The sequence below is a fragment of the Telmatherina bonti genome (assembly GCF_933228915.1).
Source record: "Telmatherina bonti genome assembly, chromosome: 1".
Classification (NCBI taxonomy): Eukaryota; Metazoa; Chordata; class Actinopteri; order Atheriniformes; family Telmatherinidae; genus Telmatherina; species Telmatherina bonti.
The window spans coordinates 41,299,861-41,306,510 of record NC_136619.1 but is presented as its reverse complement, the minus strand read 5'-3'; positions in this window follow the sequence as shown (position 1 = coordinate 41,306,510).

The following is a 6,650-nucleotide window of genomic DNA, read 5'->3' as shown; positions in this document are numbered from 1 at the left end:
CTTCAGCTCGACTTCAGCCCCGACTTCAGCCCCGACTTCAGCCCCGACTTCAGCCCCGACTTCAGCCTGACTTCAGCCCGACTTCAGCCCGAATTCAGCCCGAATTCAGCCCGAATTCAGCCCGACTTTAGTCCCGACTTTAGTCCCGACTTTAGTCCCGACTTCAGCCCGACTTCAGCCCGACTTCAGCCCGACTTCAGCCCGACTTCAGCCCGACTTCAGCCCAGACTTCAGCCCCGACTTCAGCCCCGACTTCAGCCCGACTCCAGTCCCGACTTCAGCCCCGACTTCAGCCCGACTTCAGCCCCGACTTCAGCCCGACTTCAGCCCGACTTTAGTCCCGACTTTAGTCCCGACTTCAGCCCCGACTTCAGCCCCGACTTCAGCCCCGACTTCAGCCCCGACTTCAGCTCGACTTCAGCCCCGACTTCAGCCCCGACTTCAGCCCCGACTTCAGCTCGATTTCAGCTCGATTTCAGCCCCGACTTCAGCTCGACTTCAGCCCCGACTTCAGCTCGACTTCAGCCCGACTTCAGCCCGACTTCAGCCCGACTTCAGCCCGACTTCAGCCCCGACTTCAGCCCGACTTCAGCCCGGACATTGTCCCGACTTCAGTCCCGACTTCAGCCCCGACTTCAGCCCCGACATCGTCACGACTTCAGTCCCGACTTCAGCCCCGACTTCAGCCCCGACTTCAGCCCGACTTCAGCCCCGACATCGTCCCGACTTCAGTCCCGACTTCAGCCCCGACATCGTCCCGACTTCAGCCCCGACTTCAGCCCCGACATCGTCCCGACTTCAGCCCCGACTTCAGCCCCGACATCGTCCCGACTTCAGTCCCGAATTCAGCCCCGACTTCAGCCCGACTTCAGCCCCGACTTCACTCCCGACTTCAGCCCGACTTCAGCCCGACTTCAGGCCCGACTTCACGCCCGACTTCAGGCCCGACTTCACGCCCGACTTCAGGCCCGACTTCAGCCCGACTTCACTCCCGACTTCAGCCCCGACTTCAGCCCCGACTTCAGCCCCGACTTCAGCCCGACTTCAGGCCCGACTTCAGCCCCGACTTCAGCCCCGACTTCAGCCCCGACTTCAGCCCCGACTTCAGTCCCGACTTCAGTCCCGACTTCAGTCCCGACTTCAGCTCGACTTCAGCTCGACTTCAGCTCGACTTCAGCCCCGACTTCAGCCCCGACTTCAGCCCCGACTTCAGCCTGACTTCAGCCCGACTTCAGCCCGAATTCAGCCCGAATTCAGCCCGAATTCAGCCCGAATTCAGCCCGACTTTAGTCCCGACTTCAGCCCCGACTTCAGCCCGACTTCAGCCCAACTTCAGCCCGACTTCAGCCCGACTTCAGCCCGACTTCAGCCCGACTTCAGCCCGACTTCAGCCCAGACTTCAGCCCGACTTCATAACCACTGCAGCTTGACTTCAGCCCGACTTCAGCCCCGACTTCAGCCCCGACTTCAGCCCGACTTCAGCCCGACTTCAGCCCCGACTTCAGCCCGACTTCAGCCCGACTTTAGTCCCGACTTCAGCCCCGACTTCAGCCCCGACTTCATAACCACTGCAGCTCGACTTCAGCCCGACTTCAGTCCCGACTTCAGCCCCGACTTCAGCCCCGACTTCAGCCCGACTTCAGCCCCGACATCGTCCCGACTTCAGTCCCGACTTCAGTCCCGACTTCAGCCCCGACTTCAGCCCCGACATCGTCCCGACTTCAGTCCCGACTTCAGCCCGACTTCAGCCCCGACTTCAGCCCGACTTCAGCCCCGACATCGTCCCGACTTCAGTCCCGACTTCAGCCCCGACTTCAGCCCCGACATCGTCCCGACTTCAGCCCCGACTTCAGCCCCGACATCGTCCCGAATTCAGCCCCGACTTCAGCCCCGACTTGAGCCCGACGTCAGCCTGACTTAAGCCCCGACTTCAGCCCGACTTCAGCCCGACTTCAGTCCCGACTTCAGCCCCGACTTCAGCCCCGACTTCAGCTCCGACTTCAGCCCCGACTTCAGCCCCGACTTCAGCCCGACTTCAGGCCCGACTTCAGCTCGACTTCAGGCCCGACTTCAGCCCCGACTTCAGCCCAGACTTCAGCCCAGACTTCAGCCCCGACTTCAGCCCCGACTTCAGCCCCGACTTCAGCCCCGACTTCAGCCCCGACTTCAGCCCGACTTCAGCCCCGACTTCAGCCCCGACTTCAGCCCCGACTTCAGCCCGACTTCAGCCCGACTTCAGTCCCAACTTCACTCCCCGACTTCAGCTTGACTTCGTCCCGACTTCAGTCCCGACTTCAGGCCCGACTTCAGCCCGACTTCAGTCCCGACTTCAGCCCGACTTCAGCCCCGACTTCAGCCCCGACTTCACTCCCGACTTCAGCCCGACTTCAGCCCGACTTCAGGCCCGACTTCACGCCCGACTTCAGGCCCGACTTCACTCCCGACTTCACTCCCGACTTCAGCCCCGACTTCAGCCCCGACTTCAGCCCCGACTTCAGGCCCGACTTCAGGCCCGACTTTAGGCCCGACTTCAGGCCCGACTTCACTCCCAACTTCAGCCCCGACTTCACGCCCGACTTCAGCCCGACTTCAGCCCGACTTCAGCCCCGACTTCAGCCCCGACTTCAGGCCCGACTTCAGGCCCGACTTCAGGCCCGACTTCAGGCCCGACTTCACTCCCGACTTCAGCCCCGACTTCAGCCCCGACTTCAGCCCCGACTTCAGCCCCGACTTCAGCTCGATTTCAGCTCGACTTCAGCCCCGACTTCAGCCCCGACTTCAGCCCGACTTCAGCCCCGACTTCAGGCCCGACTTCAGCCCGACTTCACTCCTGACTTCAGCCCCGACTTCAGCCCCGACTTCAGCCCCGACTTCAGCCCGACTTCAGGCCCGACTTCAGGCCCGACTTCAGGCCCGACTTCAGGCCCGACTTCAGGCCCGACTTCACTCCCAACTTCAGCCCCGACTTCACGCCCGACTTCAGCCCGACTTCAGCCCCGACTTCAGGCCCGACTTCAGGCCCGACTTCAGGCCCGACTTCAGGCCCGACTTTAGCCCCGACTTCAGCCCCGACTTCAGCCCCGACTTCAGCTCGATTTCAGCTCGATTTCAGCCCCGACTTCAGCTCGACTTCAGCCCCGACTTCAGCTCGACTTCAGCCCGACTTCAGCCCCGACTTCAGTCCCGACTTCAGCCCCGACTTCAGCCCGACTTCAGCCCCGACTTCAGCCCGACTTCAGCCCGACTTCAGCCCGACTTCAGCCCCGACTTCAGCCCCGACTTCAGCCCCGACTTCAGCCCCGACTTCAGTCCCGACTTCAGCCCCGACTTCAGCCCCGACTTCAGCCCCGACTTATGCCCCGACTTATGCCCCGACTTATGCCCCGACTTATGCCCCGACTTATGCCCCGACTTATGCCCCGACTTCAGCCCGACTTCAGTCCCGACTTCAGTCCCGACTTTAGTCCCGACTTCAGCCCCGACTTCAGCCCGACTTCAGCCCGACTTCAGCCCGACTTCAGCCCAGACTTCAGCCCCGACTTCAGCCCGACTTCAGCCCGACTCCAGTCCCGACTTCAGCCTTACTTCAGCCCGACTTCAGCCCCGACTTCAGCCCGACTTCAGCCCGACTTTAGTCCCGACTTCAGCCCCGACTTCAGCCCCGACTTCAGCTCGACTTCAGCCCCGACTTCAGCCCCGACTTCAGCTCGATTTCAGCTCGATTTCAGCCCCGACTTCAGCTCGACTTCAGCCCCGACTTCAGCTCGACTTCAGCCCGACTTCAGCCCCGACTTCAGCCCGACTTCAGCCCGACTTCAGCCCCGACTTCAGCCCGACTTCAGCCCCGACATCGTCCCGACTTCAGTCCCGACTTCAGCCCCGACTTCAGCCCCGACATCGTCCCGACTTCAGTCCCGACTTCAGCCCGACTTCAGCCCCGACATCGTCCCGACTTCAGCCCGACTTCAGCCCCGACTTCAGCCCCGACTTGAGCCCGACTTCAGCCTGACTTAAGCCCCGACTTCAGCCCGACTTCAGCCCGACTTCAGCCCCGACTTCAGCCCCGACTTCAGCCCCGACTTCAGCCCCGACTTCAGCCCCGACTTCAGCTGACTTCAGCTCGACTTCAGCTCGACTTCAGCCCCGACTTCAGCCCCGACATCGTCCCGACTTCAGTCCCGACTTCAGCCCCGACTTCAGCCCCGACTTCAGCCCGACTTCAGCCCCGACATCGTCCCGACTTCAGTCCCGACTTCAGCCCCGACTTCAGCCCCGACTTCAGCTGACTTCAGCTCGACTTCAGCTCGACTTCAGCCCCGACTTCAGCCCCGACATCGTCCCGACTTCAGTCCCGACTTCAGCCCGACTTCAGCCCCGACTTCAGCCCGACTTCAGCCCCGACATCGTCCCGACTTCAGTCCCGACTTCAGCCCCGACTTCAGCCCCGACATCGTCCCGACTTCAGCCCGACTTCAGCCCCGACTTCAGCCCCGACTTGAGCCCGACTTCAGCCTGACTTAAGCCCCGACTTCAGCCCGACTTCAGCCCGACTTCAGCCCCGACTTCAGCCCGACTTCAGCCCCGACTTCAGCCCCGACTTCAGCCCCGACTTCAGCTGACTTCAGCTCGACTTCAGCTCGACTTCAGCTCGACTTCAGCCCCGACTTCAGCCCGACTTCAGCCCGACTTCAGCCCGACTTCAGCCCAGACTTCAGCCCGACTTCAGCCCGACTTCAGCCCCGACTTCAGCCCCGACTTCAGCCCGACTCCAGTCCCGACTTCAGCCTGACTTCAGCCCGACTTCAGCCCCGACTTCAGCCCGACTTCAGCCCGACTTTAGTCCCGACTTCAGCCCCGACTTCAGCCCGACTTCATAACCACTGCAGCTTGACTTCAGCCCGACTTCAGTCCCGACTTCAGCTCAACTTCAGCCCGACTTCAGTCCCGACTTCAGCCCCGACTTCAGCCCCGACTTGAGCCCGACTTCAGCCTGACTTAAGCCCCGACTTCAGCCCGACTTCAGCCCGACTTCAGCCCCGACTTCAGCCCGACTTCAGTCCCGACTTCAGCCCCGACTTCAGCCCGACTTCAGCCCCGACTTCAGCCCGACTTCAGCTCGACTTTAGTCCCGACTTCAGCCCCGACTTCAGCCCGACTTCATAACCACTGCAGCTTGACTTCAGCCCGACTTCAGTCCCGACTTCAGCTCAACTTCAGCTCGACTTCAGCCCCGACTTCAGCCCGACTTCAGCCCCGACTTCAGCCCGACTTCAGCCCCGACTTCAGCCCCGACTTCAGCCCAGACTTTAGCCCAGACTTTAGCCCAGACTTCAGCCCCGACTTCAGCCCCGACTTCAGCCCGACTTCATAACCACTGCAGCTTGACTTCAGCCCGACTTCAGTCCCGACTTCAGCTCAACTTCAGCTCGACTTCAGCCCCGACTTCAGCCCGACTTCAGCCCGACTTCACTCCCAACTTCAGCCCGACTTCAGGCCCGACTTCAGCCTGACAGGACGCAGTAGGAGCTGTGGTCAGATGGATGGAAGAGGCTTCTCTACCTAAACACCCAGAATCAGAGGAAAAAAGAGCTGCATGGATCAAAGCGTTGCCTGAACAGTGCTGTCAGGGCGGTGAGTGAGAAGAACTCAAACTATGTACCGTTTTTACCAAAGTAGGGCTCCAAAGTTTATTTGGTTTATCAGAGAACTGAAAGTGCATTCAGTTCCCCTTTTAATATCATGATGGGATCTTACTGAAACTTCTAGGATGAATTTAAGGTACGAAGGAGTTTTAGGGCCACTGAAGAAAAAAACTAGAACTCTCAGAACTCTGAGAACTTTTTGAAACCTAAAGTTAGACATTTTTGGTGAATAAGTTGTCCAAGCAGTGAGTCAGTGTTTGGTCTTTCCATGTCTCGGCACAGATATTCAGTTTATCTTTATGGTAAAAGTAGAAGCTGAAGTAGAAACATGGAAGACTCGGAAGACCAGCATACTCTTTTGAACCATTAATGATTTTCCTTTTTAGTTCCTTTTTGGTTTATTATATATATATATATATATATATATATATATATATATATATATATATATATATATATATATATACATACATATACAAATAATACAGGACTGTGCCTGCTGCTGACAAGGAACCAGATTTGGTGAGATGCTGAGATTCAAAAGCAGAAAATACAGAAAAATCTCAGAATTCTGAGATTAAAGTCTGAAATCTGAGAAAAAAAGTCAGGATTCTGAGATTTTTTTTCTTTAGTGGCCCTAATAATCCTCCATCCAAAGTGTTTCTTGCTATTAGAAAATATTTCTCATAAAACAGTTAAATTAATAAGGTTTAGGTTATTTTTACAAGCAGTTTATGGAATACTATGAACGCAATGCTTGACAACACACACACACACACACACACACACACACAAAAAGTCACATTAAAATGAATGATGTACAAAACATGTCATTTATTTTCACTTCTGTGAGTTTTAGGCAATAAAATGTCACGTGAAGCCCAGTAAAAGTTTATTCCTTCTGTGTCACATGATCATAGCAGCCTATCAGTGTGATGGCATCATGATGATGCAGCGTGTTCTCCCCGTGTCCGACTCATTGATCCCGTCTCAGATGTCAGATGACAC